The sequence below is a fragment of the Macaca nemestrina genome, chromosome 16, assembly GCF_043159975.1.
Source record: "Macaca nemestrina isolate mMacNem1 chromosome 16, mMacNem.hap1, whole genome shotgun sequence".
Taxonomy (NCBI): domain Eukaryota; kingdom Metazoa; phylum Chordata; class Mammalia; order Primates; family Cercopithecidae; genus Macaca; species Macaca nemestrina.
Genome location: NC_092140.1, coordinates 23576088 through 23594149, shown reverse-complemented (window position 1 = coordinate 23594149; position 18062 = coordinate 23576088). Strand labels below are relative to the sequence as shown.

Below are 18062 nucleotides of genomic sequence, written 5' to 3'. Positions count from 1 at the left end.
AAGCGAAGTGATTTCAGGAATTAAAATATATGACTAAATGGGTCTTGTAGTTATAATTTGTACCCCATCTTTATAAAAATTGTGATAAATGCCAAAATATATACAATTAAAGGAGAAACAGTCACTCTTCAGGAAAATGTAATAAAATATCTTTACATTTCTGAAAAGTATAATATGAAAGGTAAAGCTTCATGTTCAGGCCTCAGGCTAACTTCCTTTGAGTTTGAGAAGGGTCAAAGTGTACAAGAGGATGAAAACAAAGGGCAGTCCAACTGGGAGGGGAAAGCATGAACAGCAGCAGCAACACAAGAAACAGGATAAGCTAGAGTCTGTGATGTAAGCACTGATGAACATACATGACCAGAAATGTTTAAAATATCATAACTAATTGCTTGGTGAGATTTATATTACTGTGACTTTATGATACTTTATTATTTGCCTCATTTCAATGACGAAAAGTCAAAATATCTCTTTTTGCTTGAGAAAAAAGAAAACCCACTCCATATAATATAAAATACTGTCCATGTGTGATGACTCACACCTGTAATCCCAGCACTTTGGGAGGTTGAGGTGGGCGGATCACTTGGGTCAGGAGTTCAAGACCAGCCTGGCCAACATGGCCAAACCCTGTCTCTACTAAAAATACAAAAATTAGCCAGGTGTAGTTGTGGATACCTGTAGTCCTAGCTACTTGGGAGGCTGAGGCATGAGAATTGCTTGAGTCCAGGAGGCAGAGGTTGCAGTGAGCCAAGTTTGCACCACTGAGCTGCAGCCTAAGTGACAGAGCAAGACCCTGTCTCAAAAATTTTTAAATATATATGTGTGTATATATATAACATGTCATATACATTATTTATATACATAGCATGTTATATATATGTTGTATATTATTTCTATATATAGCATGTTATATATAAATAAAATATATGACATGTTATATATATTTATATATAAAACATGATATATATATATATATAACATTCTCTGCGCCTTGTCTGGGGTCAGTGAGCAAAAGTGGGCACTGGAGGGGATACTCAAAGCAGACAGCTGGAGCCAGTCCTTGTGTCCGAAACTCACACTGGCACCTCTGAATCCTCAGAATCCGCTGACTTTTGAGCTCTCATGGTTGGGTGGCAGGGATGGCATTCCTGGTTCGCAGATCCAGAGGATCGCGCTCCTTCCCCGATACCTGTACCACACAGCCACGTTCTGCCCTGAGATGCGGCATTTGACAACTTACCCCCTTACCACATACCACTTCCACCCACGTCCGAGTCAACTTTGTTCTTAACCTCCTTGAGACTCCCCTGTGCCTCCGCAACAGGTCTTTTTCTCCCAGTTCATTGAGTTTGGAGTTTTGGATACCATGCAGGAAGTTTACTTTTAAGATTGAGCATTCTTTTGATGCCCTTCCTCCCAAAAACGTTCATGCTCACGAGTTTGTGGGTAAAGTGAAAGCCAGTACACACAGGAAGCTATGGCTGAACACAGGCTCACATCACAACTGCTTCTGTGGCTGTTGAGCAGCCATCCATCTTTGTGGTGGTAGCACAGGACAGTTTAACGACAGCAGTGAGATCTGCTCTTCAGCATGTGGTCAAGGTTCTTGCAGAATCACATCCCACCCACTATAGCTTCTTGTGGAGGTGGTTTGATGAAATCTTTACTCTGCTACATCTCCGGCTCCAACAGTATAACTGTCTAGAACCAGTGCCTCATTTTCTGAAAACTTTTGTGGCTTAAAGAGAATCATAATGGGGGACACTCACAAGTCTCAGAGATTGGCTAGCACTGGTCTCCTAAGGAAGCAGCTTTGGAAATCAATTATGCGCCTGGTTCTTCTTTTCTATCTGAAAATGAAGCTGGAGAAGCTGGCTTCTAGCCGAGAGAAGAGGATGAATATTCTATTCATCCCCCTTCTTCCAACTGGAAACCACTTTACAGACCCTTCCTGGCAACCTACCCATTTGTTAACATGGCCTGGGCAGGAGGGTTTCTTGTACAACTTCGGTACATCCTAGGAAAATCTCAGCATCACTCACCACTGCTGAGACTGGCTGGAGTTCAGCTAGGTCGACTGACAGTTCAGGATATACAAGCTCTGGAGCATAGACCAGCTGAAGCCAGCATGATATAGCAACCAGCCAGGAGTGTTAGTGAGAAGATAAAGTCAGCTCTGAAGAAAGCTGTGAGGAGTGTTGCCTTATCCCTGTCTACTGGCCTTTCTGTCAGTGTATTCTTCTTACAGTTCCTTGACTGGTGGTACTCATCTGAAAACCAATAAACCATCAATCATTGTCTGCCTCGCCTACTCCACCACCACCTGTCCACCTAGACTATAACTCTGATTGTCGCCTCTTACCCAAAATGCAGACTGTATGCCCCCTGTATCGTAAAACCCAGGTGAACGATACTGTTATTGCTGCTTCTAGCTATGTGTTTTGTTACGGCTGTGTGTTTCATTATGTGAGGAGTCACTAAGCTTGTCCCATTACAGGTTATCCAACAGAAGTACAACATCTGATTAAATTCTACTCCCCTGAGAACAGAAAAACAAAATTGCATACAATACTTTATGAAGAAACAAAATAATTACTGGATTTCAGATTTCAAATGAAATATTTCTGGTCAAATTATTGTATTAGTACAAGATAATCTCATTTGTTTGCCTTTTAGTGACTGGAATACAGGGAATTGGTTAGACTTTTGTTTGAAAGCAGAAATCAAGATAGATGATTGAAACAGTAAGCAGCCACTATTCACTGAGTAGCAACAAATCGAAAAAATGAGGTCACCAAGTATTAGTGGTTGGAGAAAGGGTCCCATTGACCTACGTCCTGGATTCAGCGACTGAAGAGACAGAGCTGGCTCACACTGCTCACACCAGGGTCTCTCTGTTCAACATATCTGAACATTGAAGTGCAAAACACAGACTGAAAAAACACCAAACAAACCCGGAAGCTAGGGAAATGCTGACGGACCTAAAGCCAAGAAGAAATAAGACCTTTTCTACCCTCTCCTTGCCTTCAAATGTCTGAACAATACTTTGTGAGGACAGAACCTCAGCACACTAACTAGCAAAATAGTCTGAGAAGAGAGTACTCGAACTCCATTCCTAGCCTGAGAGAGCAGAGAATTCAGGGTGGAACTGTTGCTGAGAGGCAATAGGTAAATAATCAATTCAACATCATATTTAACAATTACAAAATAGTGTGGGTTATGGGCTAACATATTTGGCATTAAGCCTCGATTTCTTTAAAATAAGAATCCGTCATAATCTTTTGTGTTTTATTTCTATAATTCTCACGTCTTTATCAGTAAACTACTTTATACAATTTTTTAATGTAGGTAAATCCATTTTATGGGTATAACAAAGACAAAATCAAAGTGTGGTGTCCAGGAAATAGACTGGATTGCAGTTTTACAGGCATGCATTCTATTCCTGGCTGCAGCAATAGCAATAATTAGAAGTTAAGGCAACTAATTAACTTCTGTGACAATCAATCAGTTCATCTTAAAATAATTAACAGAAATAACTACCTTGCAAGTGTATTATAAAATTAGATATAAAAGATTGAAATCATTATTGAAACATAACAAAAGTGTAATGAAAAAAACTGCAAGAGTGATTAGGCAATGATGTTAAGATTATGTTGATTTAACCCGAAGGATATGCAAGTTGTAAGGCAACAAAACAATATTACAACTAAACTATTTAACCCTTATAGCCATAATACTGATAAAATTATTAATGTGTAATATCCATAACACACAAAAATGTCTAGAACAGCATTTCTAATCACCTTGTCTCATAGAAATATTGTAAAATGATGACAATGTGTACTGTTCATATGAGTTTTTATATGATGATTTGAAGTAACCCAGTTACTGCTGATTTATATCTCCAAACTGATGTTTAACAACTTAGTTCAATATTATGTTATTAATCATTTAATTACATATCCCTGACTTAAGCAAAACTTACTAACCCAAAATGACTATGCAACTCAGTGTCCTGAAATTATGATTTCTTAGTTCATCAACCATGTCTTGATAATATTTAATACTTTTATGCACATTTAAAATGAAATTATGGGCCGGGCGCGGTGGCTCAAGCCTGTAATCCCAGCACTTTGGGAGGCCGAGACGGGCGGATCACGAGTTCAGGAGATCGAGACCATCCTGGCTAACACGGTGAAACCCCGTCTCTACTACAATACAAAAAAAATTAGCCGGGCGAGGTGGCGGGCGCCTGTACTCCCAGCTACTCGGGAGGCTGAGGCAGGAGAATGGCATGAACCCGGGAGGCAGGGCTTGCAGTGAGCTGAGATCCGGCCACTGCACTCCAGCCTGGGCAACAGAGCTAGACTCCGTCTCAAAAAAAAAAAAAAAAAAAATGAAATTATGAAAATTTAATTACTGACCAAGACATGTACAGGCATTTACAGACTATTTTGCACGTATCTATAAACATCCATTTATTTCATAATTATTCAAAACAGTTCCTTTGTGTCTGATGCTGTGCTTGGGGTACATACTTGAAAGATTAAGCATTAGCTCCCATAAGAAGCACAGAATGTATTAGAGATAAATGCCAGTCATCCCATAATATAAAATATTCAATAATACAAGGATATTACAAAAGGATGAAAGGAGCACATTTGTCAATTTGACTCATGAGAGAGTTCACAATGTAGGGAAAGCATGCAAATTAGCAGGGGTATTGTGACGAAGGTAGTTTTTAGATGTGGCTCATACCTGCAGTCACTTGCCTTTACATAAAGGCAATTATTCTCTTTAATCTTCTTGGACTTCATCTAATCGGAAGGCCTTAGAGCAAAATCAGATTTCCCTGAGAAACAAATTCTACTATGTATCTCCCAGTTAATTCTAGTGATTCTGTTTCTCTGGAGAACTCTGACTGATGCAAAATCACTCCCAAACACTTAGATATCTTTTCCAAAAACAGGGATATTCTCTTAAATAACACAACTAAGCCATCAAACTCAGGAAACTGACATTGATACATTAGTCTCATCTAACCTTCAGAACACTTTCAGGATTCAGGCTGGGCATGGTGGCTCACACCTGGAATCCCATCAGTTTGGGAGGCTGAGGCAGGAGGATTGCTTGAGTCCAAGAGTGTGGGACCAGCCTGGGCAACATAGCAAGATCCCATCTTTACAAAAAATAAAAATAAATTAACTAGATGTGATGGTACACCTGTATGCTCAGCTACTTGGTAGACTGAGACAGGAGGATCCCTTGAGCCCAGGAGGTCAAAGCTATGGTGAACCTTGATCAAGCCTGGGTTGACAGGGTGACCCTGTCACAAGTAAACAAACAAAAACTGTACAATAATACCTGCTATAGCATAATTACCCAGTTTAGAAAAAAACTGGTGCATTTAGTTGTCATGTTTTTAGTGTTCTTCAATCTGAAAGTTTCCCAGACTTTACTTTTGTGGACTTACCAATTTTGAAAACTACAGACCAATTTTATTATGCAGTGCCCATTATGTTGGCTTTGTATGATGTTTCCTCGTGGTTTAATTGGGTTTGGAATACTTGGCAGGAACATTAGAGACGCGCCACTGTGCTCTCATTGCCTACCCTCAGGTAGCACCAAATATTTTTGCCCTATGTTAGTGTCAGTTATTTGATTTATTAGTACCTACCAGACATCTCCACCATAAAACCATTCTCTTTTCTTTTGTAAGTAATTAGAATGTAATGTTAAGGCATTGTGAAACTGCGTAAATATCTTCCACATGAAAATCACAATGTATTGATTTATTCTTATCAATATAGACTCATAGTTTCTTATTTTTCTGTGTGTTATAATCTATCATTATTGTTCATTATTGTTATTTATTTTCCTGCTCAAATTATTCCAGATTTTGCCAGTGAAAACCTCCTTTAACCGGATTTTGTGTCTTTTTGACAAGTCTCAAATCATTCTTTGAACTTATTTCTTATGTTTGGTACCAAATTATATTTCTTCATTCTAAAATTCAGGATTATATTGTGCTTCTCCTGCTCCAAATCTGGAATTTAAAAATTTTCCAAGGAGTTGAGGTTCATTTTAGTGGAAGTTAATGCTGAAAAACCAAAATCTAGAAGCTAGCCGTTTCATTGTTTGGGGAATATTACTCTTAACAGATTTTCTCATTGGCTAGAGTTGGAAAATATAACACAATAAATGTTCATTCATAGTTACTCACAAGAATTTACATCTATTTTTACTTCTTGAGTTCACGCCAGTTAGGAGGAGGCAGCCACATTAACTTTTTCGGACCTATGCACTGGTTCACCCTTACCCTCTTTCCTGTACAAATAATATACTTAGTCTGTAGAGCACAGTGAATCCTTGCTTAATGAGGTATTAGAGTATCCTGACTCTCCCTTAATGGGGATATGCTTAATCTGCTCAAGTTCTGACATCTGTGCTATATTTTTCTCCTTCTTCCACACTTATTCTTCTTATCCTGATAAACTCATTTGTAACACACATTCTAGGCTACTTGCCAACCTCCCCATAACCTTATCACTTCACTTGGACATATTTTTCTTTCATTCTTGAAATTTGCAAATTCTACTGGGTTAATTCCCCAGTAAGTTGATCTTCACTGTTTTTGCCTGATGCTTTATAAGCACTTTCAATCATAAAACTAGTTCTTTGTCACCTCTTAGAGTACCTTTCTCAATATTCTAGATGCCTTTTTCATAACTAATTATAAAATTCCAATCCAATCCCTTAATGTTCAATCTCTTGAATATTTCTGAAGATATACGTTGGTATTGTGTGAAAGTTTGACCTTGTGGTCTCTGTTCCATGGTCTGCTTTTACTGTGATTTTTCTCATTCTTTCTTCTCTTTTGAACTATCATAAGTGTTTATCATGATGGATTCTTTTTTCTTTTTAATGCATTCACTAAGAATATAGTCTGTATTCCTCAATTATTAAGTATTAAAAAGACAAATATCTGAGATATTTTAGATCTATGTCTAATTTTTCTGTATAATAAGAGTTTAATACAGATTTTCTTTTTAAACAGCACATCTAAGAGCTTATGAGAATGAAGACATCTATGTTAAAAAAAGACAGTCATATGATGAAGTTTTAGTTCTGCATTTCATTATTACTTTGTTTTTGTTTTTCTTTTTTTTGAGACTGGGTCTCACCCTGTCACTCAAGCTGGAGTGCAGTGGCACAATCACGGCTCATTGCACCCTCTACCTCTGAGATTTAAGCAATCCTCCCATCTCAGCCTACTGAGTAGGTGGTACCACAGGCTCACACCACCACACCCGGCTACGTTTTGTATTTTTAGTAGAGACAGGGGTTTGCTGTGTTGCCCCAGCTGGTCTCATTCTCCTGAGCTCAAGCAATCTACCTGCTTAGGCCTCCCAAAATGTTGGGATTACAGGCATGAGCCACTGTGCCTGGCCCTACTTTACATTGATACTTGGACTGACTAAACCTAATTGTGTGTTCCTTATTTGAATATGAACCACCTTACGATTATTCCTACCAGCTTACCTGTGTTTGCCCAGTACAGTTATGTGTAACAGGTGTAATACAGAAAAATGTCCCACGAAAGATCTCCTTGTGGTCTTTGACATACCATGCTCATTCAAGACATTCTGGCATTTTTAGGTTTATACAATAGCAATGTTTCATGGACTTTCTTCTTCTCCTTGTAATACCAACCAAGACGAAAATTACTGACACACGTAATTAGGAAGTCTAGTCAGATGTGACTGAATTTAGGCAATCAAATTGAACAATCATAAAATTTGAATTAACTTTGATTTTGATTTGTTGGATCAGATTTCTCCATTCAGTTGAAAACGTGGTTACTACGTAGTTTCAGATTCATATTCCACAAGTTTGGTAAGCCCAGTCTTTATGAGTAGTCCTTCAGAAAATTCCAGTGAAGACTCAGATTGACATGGCATGGGTCATGTGTCTCTTAATACTATATAATCAGAAAATGTGAGGAATAGTAATCAGAAGCAACTAAACTAAATTAAATGCCTTCAGTATATGTAAAGACTGTGGCACCAGAAAAGGAGGGTGAAGCAACACTAAAAAATTATATGCTAACACAAAAACTTGTGCACAAATATTTATAGCAGCATTATTGATAATAGTCAAAAAGTGGAAATAACCCAGATATCTGTCAACTAATGAATGGATAAACAAAATTCTATAGCCATGAGGCAAAATATTATTGAGCCATAACAGAGATGGAAATACATAATATGAATGAACTTTAAAAATATTGTGCTAAATAAAACAGCCAGAAACAAAAAGTCACAAATTATGTGAATTCAACTATATTAATGTCCAGAATAAGCAAATCCTTAGCAGTAGAAAACACATTAGTATTTGCCAGTGAGTACCTAAGGGTGTGGAGTTTCTTTTAGGGTTGATAAAAATGTTCTGGCGTTTGGTAATAGCTATGTAATCTTGTGAACGTACTACATTCACTGAAACGTATGATTAAAAATACTTAATTTTATGGTATGTGAATTATATCTCAACTTTAAAATGGAAAAAATGTATGTTGCAATCTGTCCTGCCTTTAGATATGCAATGCTGTCTGGTTGGGCATAGTTCTTTCCCCAGGATTTCATAAATTTCTTGGGCCATATGAGGCAGCACTTCTTGCCTGAGGGGCTTCTCAGCACAAAGTGTCCACATCACTTCTCCTGTCAATAGCATATAAAACTTCATTTATAACTCATTTATTATTCTTTCTTGTCCCCTTTGAGAATGTCTCCCATTCGGCTACGAGCTATTTCTACCAGCTTGCTTACTTGTGCCCACAAACAAAGGTGTCCCCATAATGAGTGCCACTCCTGCTAGGAATTCTCAGAAATGCTATTCAGGGTGGTGGTGAGTGTGTGAGGGAATGAGGCAGATGGTAGCAAGATCCGGTTACATTTAGGGTTTTGCTTTTAAGCTGAATCCATCTAATGCAAGCTTATCTGCTGGTGGCTACAAAACACCCTTCTCAAGCTTGTGTCGTGAATCTGGTGTTGGGTATTTGTTATGATTCATCTGTAACTTGCAATGCTCATGTCTACTGCCTACACACCTCAAGATGTTGAGAGAAGTTGGCTGATTATATGGTGTATTCCATTAGCCTCACTCAATATGGAGGAGCGTTATCAATTAAGGGACCAGGGCCAAATAAATTCAGGGTACAGTGAGATGGGACTTGCTGTCCCTGGAGGTTTTCTGAGTTATCAATCTGCAAAGATCAGGGAGTACTTAGTGCTAATTCATGTTGCCATCCTAATTCCCTGAGAGAATCTTAAATAGCAATCGGAGGTTTCTGCCCAAGAGACAGGACATCAAGGATTGGGAAAGTAACTTTACAAAAGGGGCATTGAATGATAAATACTCTCAAGTGGTAAGTAGATACTACAGAGAAAGAACTAAAGAAAACTTTGTGATAATTAGGGGAATAGTTCCCCACTTGCTATTCAAAATCTTCAAGTATAAATGAATGAAGGAATGAATGAGAATATTGCATGTGATCTTTTCATGAAAATACATAAAGTGAGAATGCCTTAATTTTTCCAATAAAGGATTTTGGAAGAAGGCTAACAAATTGAGGAAATTCTTGAAAATGGGACTACAATTAAAGGGTAAACATGTGTCCCACTTGCTGAAGGCTTTTTATGGGCTAGCCTTTTTTGCTCTACACTACTTCAGCAACTCCCTTAATCACCACATCACATGATTGTAGGAGGAGAAGACAGCATCACATCAGGTAATTTCTTTCAGATCCCACTGTTCAATTAATATGAATATTCTACCTTGGAACTGTTGTCTAAGACAATCCCAGACACCATGCAGTGAACCATTTTTTCCCTGTTGCCTCTAAAACAAAAAGGATGGTGTGACCAGGTAAAGAAGAGTTGATTCTCAGAGCTGCTTTAAAGTGGAAGCAATAAAAGGCAGGGCAGCTGTTCATAATTATCAGGGATCTCAGTGGGTTGTTTGAGTTCTTCACCTTCCTACTATTGACTCTACTAGACTTCTCAGTATCAACCAGCGACCCTGGTTTTGAATTTACCTGTTTTTAAATCCGTTTCCCCAGACCTCATTCCTAGGTATGAGCTTTAGAGTGGGTCCATAATTAACTGATAATATTTTAACCATAATAGGTTCATTTCATGTTGCACACAGCAAGTCAATAAGCTGAGACACTGGGTTACAGAAGAGAAAGAGGTGTAATTGTAGGATCACCAAACTAGGAGATGGGAGGAAACCTCAAATCCATCTCCCCAAGGAATTTAGAGTTAGGATTTCTAAGGGTTTGGGAGTAGGCTGAAGTGTAGAGATCATTGATTAGTAGAAGGAAGAGTGCAGGGTGAGTTCACAGGATAGAGAGATGCAGAAGCTGTGTTCTCATGCTAATCCCATCCCTCTAGAGAGGTCTTCAAAGTGATTGCTGCAATTCAGGGTCTGAGAAACATCTTAAGCAATCCTCACACAAAAGCCTTTGTTTTGATTCTAATGTCAGACATCCTGTCTTTAGGAACAATGAAGATGAAAATCAATTCTTTAACAGTCTTATGACCTTAGTGTCAGAAATTTTATTTATAGGAACAATTAGGATGGCAATGGTCAGTTATCTGTTGCTATGTGACTTTTAGCAACAAGGAAATCCGCCAAAGTTCAGCCTGACTAATGCTTAATTATAACTATACCTCTGGCCAGAACCCAGCATGCAATTCTTGTCAACCCTGTGGGGATGGTTTCAGTGCTGGCATGCGATTGGCTAGAACACAGTGCAGAAACTATTTTAGGAAGATATGGGTTGCTTCAAAAGGCTGAATTTAATGGTGAAACATTAGTCAGAGTGGAAGTCCAGCAGGACTATTGTAGGTAATCTTTTTGTATACCTGCATGTGTACCTCACCCATGCTCTGCCTAAGAATCCACGATAACTCTAAAAAAGCACATTTAATATAGAGTAGAAAGGTAGACATTGGTCAGAAATATTCCACTGAGTTGACACCTTTTAATAAACCTAAGCATTACTGTGATGACCAATGTGGGAATTAGCAGGTGGGAGGGCTACCAAGGACAGAGACATCAGTGTATTTAGGGAGACTTGGAGGAATGTTGATGAAAAAGTCAGACTGTGTGAAATATTTAAAGAGGTTTATTATAAGCCAATATGAGTTACCATGTCCCAAGAACTAGTCGCAGGAAGTCCTGAGAATGTGTGCCCAAGGTCGTTGGGTTATAGTTTTTTTCCAGACATTTTAGGGAGTCAAACGTTACAGGCAAAGACATAAATCAATACATCCCTTTTGGAGTTAGGCACAATGAACCAGCATTCACATTAAATAGAGGTATACGTTAGTTCAATCTGGAAAGGCAGGACATCTCGATGCAGGGTTTACAGGTCATAGGTGAATTCGAAGATTTTGTGATTGGTAATTTGTTGAGTTAAGCTCTGTCTAAAGACGTGAAGTGAATAAGTGAATAATAGTAGAAGATAAGGAAGGTTGTGAAAGCCAAGGTTCTTGCTAAGTAGATGAAGCCTCCATGTAGCAGCCTTAGGTAATATGGTAAATGTCTCTTTTCTAATCTTCAAGGTATCAGACTTTCATTTAATCTCTCTTAGATCTGGGAAAGACCTAGAAAAGTAAGGAAATTCTCTACAGATGCAAATTTCTTCCACAAAATATGTCTTTGAAGGGCCATTTCAAAATATATTTTGATTTCCTTCAAGATCTGCTATCTATCTTATAATGCTACACAAGAATCAGGTTTGATTTTGGTGTCTTATTGTTAGAAAGTATCTGTTTTTTCAGTCTTATGATCTCTATTTTAATGTTAATGTTGGTCAGTTGTGCCTACATTCCAAAAGGAAGGTGGTATAATGAGACATGCCTGACCTCTCTTCCTGTCTTGGTTGGGAATTCAATTTTTCAGGTTTCCCTTGCCACAGGGTAGGGGTCTGTTTGTAACTCCCCGGTGGGTTCTCCTTGCCTGCTGCCTAGACAGAGCCAATTTCTCGAGACAGTAGAATTGCAATAGAGTGTACACCAAAAATAAAATTCTAAAGGCAGCCCACAACCATCTGGATGGATTCCCTCCTCAGCCAGGTCACCCTAACATTTAACCTGAAAAACTAGTTCAGACCATGACAGGAAGTAGGGTTTGGATATGCCTTATTATAACCCTCCAGCATTAAAATCAACACAGACCTCAAATCTGATGAGAAACACAGTCTATTCTCTCTAAAAAGCCTGCTACTTAGAGACTTGTTTGCATAATAAAACCTAGGTCTCCACAACCTTTTATTATAACCCAGACATTTCTTTCTATACATAATAACTGTTTCAACCAATTGCCAATCAAAATATGTTTAAATTTACCTATGACTTGGAAGCCAGCACTTCAAGTTGTTCTGTCATTGTAAATATTACACGTACTGATTGATGTATTATGTGTCCTTAAAATGTATAAAAGCAAGCTGTACCTTGATGACCTTGGGCATATGTCATCAGCAGCTTCTGGGGCTGTGTCACAGTGCATCCTTAAACTTGCAAAAATAAACTTTCTAAATTGATTGAGACTTGTCTCAGATACTTTTTGGTTTGCAAGAGATAAAGTTTAATTCATTCAGAGCTGCCTACACAGGAGACACAAGTTTTATTATTATTCAAATCAGTCTCCTCGAGAATTTGGGGCCTGGAGTTTTTAAGGATAATTTGGTGGGCAGGGGGCCAGTGAGTTGGGAGTACTAATTAGTTGGTTTTGAAATGACCATCATAGGATGTGGAAGCTGTTCTCTTGTGCTGAGTCACTTCCTGGGTGTGGACCACAGCAGACCACATGGAGCCATCTGGTTGTCAGAAACGCAAAAACATGAAAAGACATCTCAAAAGGCTAATCTTAGGTTTTACAATAGTATTATCTATACAATAATAGATGTTATCTTCAAGAGTAATTGGGGAAGTTAACAATCTTAATGACCTCAAGAATAATTTAGATAATTATCTAAAATTCCAGGCCCTCTCATCCTAACCTGGTGGTCTTTTATGGGTTTTACAAGAACAGTTTAGGTTTGAGGAAGGGCTACTATTTAAACTACAAACTTTTTTTTTTTTTTCCCACAAAGCTAGTTTAGCTCATGCTCAGGAATGAGCAAAGACAGCCAGCCTGTGAATCTAGAGACAAGATGGAGTCAGCCATGTCAGATATCTCTGTCAAAATTCCCTCAGTTATAATTTTTGCAAAGGAGGTTTCATGTTCAGTCAGTTGGGAGTTTAGAATTATATTTCTGGTTTACAAGAACAATGTGTTTTTCCATGTTTTCCTGTGCTTTCAATTCATTTCTTCTTCAGCACTCTGAGTTCAGAATGTGTCTCTTTTGTGCCACCCTTTTGGGGCTTGAGGAAATGAAACCAAGAGTGAAACTGAAGACAACCAATCAATATCCTAGACACATTAAGCTGCCAGGCATTATGGACGCAAAATCCATTAACTACCTTGGGCAGGTTCTGTGCTAAGCAATTAGCTCTCATAATTTCTCTTTCTGCTCTTGGTAATCTCGGGAGCCAGGCACTACACATATGTGCCAGAGAAGCTAAGGACATACAGCTAATAAGTTGTACAGCAAAGGCTGGAATCCAGTTGCATCTGACTCCTGAATCCAAATAAGTCTGTTTGTGCTTATTCACCAAAGCAAGCTACAATGGCATGGAGTTTATTTGGTGGTATCGACAAGTAAAGAGATACACATTTGTGAAAAGAAAAATCTTGGGCCCTCAAAATCATTAAATTAAAGGGAAAATTCAACCTGGAAATTATTTAGGACAAACCTGTGTCCCATTTTATTTAAAGTCATCCCTCTGTTCATTGAGATGAATTTACATCTGATTACCTTCTTTGGAAAGGCTAATCAGAAACTCAAAAGAGTACAGCCATTTGTCTCTCACCTGTCTGGGACCTCCCCACTTCTGAGTTACTTGCATTTGTCTGGCTTTTGCTTCGAGTTTTCCTGCCTTTCAAGGCCAAACAAATGTTCATTTTACATATTGATTGATGTCTCATGTCTCCCTATAATGTATAAAATCAAACTGCGCTCTGACCACCTTGGACACATGTCACCAGGATCTCCTGAGACTGTGTCACAGGTACACATCCTCAACCTTGACAAAATAAACTTTCTAAAGTAACCAAAACCTGTCTCAAATTTTCGAGGTCCACACAATAAGGATATTTTGAGAATAGATGTTATTAGAAAAAAAAATTATTTTGACATGTAAGTTAAAATACTTTTCATATTTCTTTTCATTTTCTTCTTATCCTTCCTTTGCAGAATCGTGTGTGGTATGCACAGAAGCACACATGCTTGTGTGTGCATCTGTGTAACTCTCTTGTGTATAAACTTTATATTCTGTTGCTTTTATGCAACTTATACACATTATCCAATAATTAATTTTGTAGACTGTATTTCTTATTACACGTGAGCATTTTCCAAGCTACAATTAATTATTAACATTGAAAGGCAACTTGAGAGGTCAGCTAGTTAATCCATTAGGGTTCAGAAATGTGTCCCTTAAAAAATGAAAAGTTAGGTTGATTTTTAAACCTAGAAAAGAGATTACTAACAATCTTTCTTATAATACTGAAGTATCCTACTAATTAATAAAATGTTCCATATGGTGACAACATGTAATAAATATTGATATAAGGAATACTTATCTATTTCATTCATTTCTGAATGATCAGGGTAGGCAATATGATAGGAAACAATGAAACAAAAAATATGAAATTAGCTTTGACAAAATCAACTTTTTGAAGAAAATTTTGAAGTTTATAAAGACCAATTCAAGGAATATATAACAAATAAATGTTCGTTTGTATATGCTTGTGAATGAGAGTTCCAAATTTCATCAATATGCCAATGTACTTAAAAAAATAGAACTGATATATATATGAAGTTTGATGAAACTGAACTCAGATCAAAATCTAAATGATAGGTTTGTGGATGTTTATTTTAAATTTTATGAAAAGATTTAAAATTTCAAGTAAAGTACTATATATGTAAAAACTAAACACAATTTTTAGAAATAAAAAGAATAATGATTGAACCCACCAATAAATAGTGTGAGGACCTATGGAGTTACAGTAACTTAAGCAATATAATGTTGATTTCCACAAAACAGAGATAAATTAGTGGACTATGTAAAAAAAAAAAAAGCCTATAAACACTACAAACTGTTCATTATAACAGAACAATTAAGATTTTATATCATAGCTGTTGGAATAGGTTGTCCTAAAACAGTAAGTCTTCTTTAAAAAAAAAGTGAAATCACTAATATTACATAGCAGCATAAACTGCAAACAGATTATTAGAAAATAATTACAAGTTGGTTTTCTCCTTTCCTATATTTTTCATTCCTTAATTCCACTGTTTCTTATCATTTAAGTTGGGCAGAACTTCTTAAAATTTTACAAATAGGTCAGATGCATTTGCTCATGCCTGTAATCCCAGCACTTTAGGAGGCAGAGGTGGGTGGAACACCTGAGGTAACGAGTTCAAGACCAGTCTGACTAACATGGTGAAAGCCAATCTCTACTAAAAATACAAACATTAGCCAGATGTGATGGCATGCACCTGCAATCCCAGCTTCTCGGGAGGCTGATCCAGGAGAATCACTTGAACCCGGGAGGCAGAGGTTGCAGTGAGCCGTGAATGCACCACTGCACTCCAGCCTGGGTGAGAGAGCAAGACTCTGCCTCAAAAAAATTAAAAAAATAAAAAATTATAAATAATAGTGAAGTATGTCCTGGTCATACATTCCCAATAGTAAAGGTAAGCGGAAGACTATTGCATGGGGTCTCATGGAGGCTCATTAACGAAGGGCTCCTGTCTCTAGGGGGAAATTTGGATCGCTAGAAGAAGTAGGTTCCTTGACCAATCTGAGATCTGGAATGGGCGGTATACAAGAGAAATCACTAACATCAACTCACTGAAGTATTGATTTTTAAGTGAATTCCAAAATTGCAGACTGTAGCTTCAGTTTATAAGCCTTTACTAGTAATTTTCATGCTGCTTATGCCTTTAAAATATATGGGTGGAAGAGGAATTTTTCCAAGGTGAGTATCTTAGGATTTACTCATATTAGTGCTGTGCCCTCATCATAAAATGGGTTATTTCCTGTTTCTTCCCTTACTATTGAAGCTGACTCCTTATAGCTTCCAAGAAACTTTATATATTCCTTAAGTGACCAGAATTGCTATTATGGCTTGAAACCGAAAGAATCAATTAATAAAAACTTTTTCTTTTTTCTTTCATAATTTTTTCCCTCTTAATGACCACAATGAAAAGTTTCACCACTATCTGGATTAGTTCTATATTTATTATGACTGTTCATAATGCAGTTAACTCATTGAAAGTTGTTGAGTCTCATTTCAACATAGGACTTTTTTAAAAGTATTAATCCTATGTTTGTTAATAACTTTTGGGAATACATCACCTCATATTGGGATGCCTGAATTGCAATGATTCCATCTCTTTTGCTAAGTGAAAAGTCCCTGAGATCTACCAAGTCTTTACAATTGCCATGTCTGCTACAATTCCCAACCAAATTTCCTTATGGTATAGGGATTGCATATAATTTTGATAAATACATCACTGCATTAAAGATGATAAAACAAAATACTTTATATCTTATGGTTATACTAGACAAAATTTTTCTTGGTATAAAATGAACACAAATTTTAAAAATTCCAGTTCAAAACTATTCTTTCTAATCCAAATATGGGAGATATAGTTGTCAAATTGTAAATAATGTTCCATCTCTGGCAGTTGGAAGAATAATTACATGGCTGTGGCATTGGAGGTACTGGGGTGAGGAATTAAAACAATAAACATTTTCCTCATTTATATAAAATTATACTGGCTTTTGTATCTCATTGATAATTTAAGCTATTCTTCTAGACGTAACATAATGGGAAAAATTAGATCCAAGATTTGCTTTTTCTATGTGATAGAAACTGTACTGAAGCATTACGTTCCTTGGAGGCCATGATGCTACTTACTAGGAAACATAATGAGATCCTTGTCTGCACACCTGACCTAATGCTGCTGGACTTACCTTCACATACATATTGCAGGTAGAAAATAAAGACATAGAGGTCAAATCACATTTGATTTTAAGGTTAAATTATCTGAAATATTAATTACACTTCTTAAAAGCACGAGAAGTATATTAGAAATGTATTTTTAAACTGTGACTAGAAAATGGATAGATAATTAACATGATGTGGGATTTACATAACATCTTCTGTGACATATTATAAAATTTCAGTACTCTAAGCAAATTTTCTCCTGTTCTTGAAACCTCTTGTTATGTGATTATTAATACTAGATTTTAATTTACCAGATGGACAAATGCATTTAATAATATGGGTGCTACTGGGTATCAAATGAAAGCAAAAAAGCAAACTAAAAAAGAGAAGGAAGCAATAAAACAAACGAACAAAGGATGCAACGAAGGAAGGCATCACAAAAGTATCCCAGAATTAAGACCAAACAAATTTACATTTAAACAAATCTAGGTGAGTTTAACTCATTTATTAAAACAGTTCCAATATGAGCAGAAACGTGTATTTGTCTTTATGTTGTATGCAAGAAACACACCTAAAACATAATGATTCCTGAAAGCTAAACATTGAAAAAAGAGCCAAAATATTATAGGAAGACTAAAATAAAAAATAAAGGGACCTGATTTTGACACTAAAGTAGTAATTAGCCCCCAAAATAGTTGCTAAAAAGTTAAAGAGAGAAAATTTGTGAGCTGTAACTGTAATTCAGAGTGAAGATGTAACATTTATTTATACCTACAAAATATATAATAAAGCAACAACTTCCGTTAAGCAGAAATTTAAAAGAAAAACAGAGAGTTCCATAGAAAATGACACAGGCAAAGTAGATTTTAACACAGCTCTTAAACCTAGATGAATCAAGTGGATGCAAATAAATAAGATTTATATGCTATGATCACTATTAA

General features: G+C 37.0%; 1 pseudogene; it reads left to right on the top strand.

The window, feature by feature from the left end:
• Positions 1-250: 250 nt before the first annotated feature.
• On the top strand, positions 251-2592 carry LOC105478032 (peroxisome assembly protein 12 pseudogene; annotated as a pseudogene).
• Positions 2593-18062: the final 15470 nt, after the last annotated feature.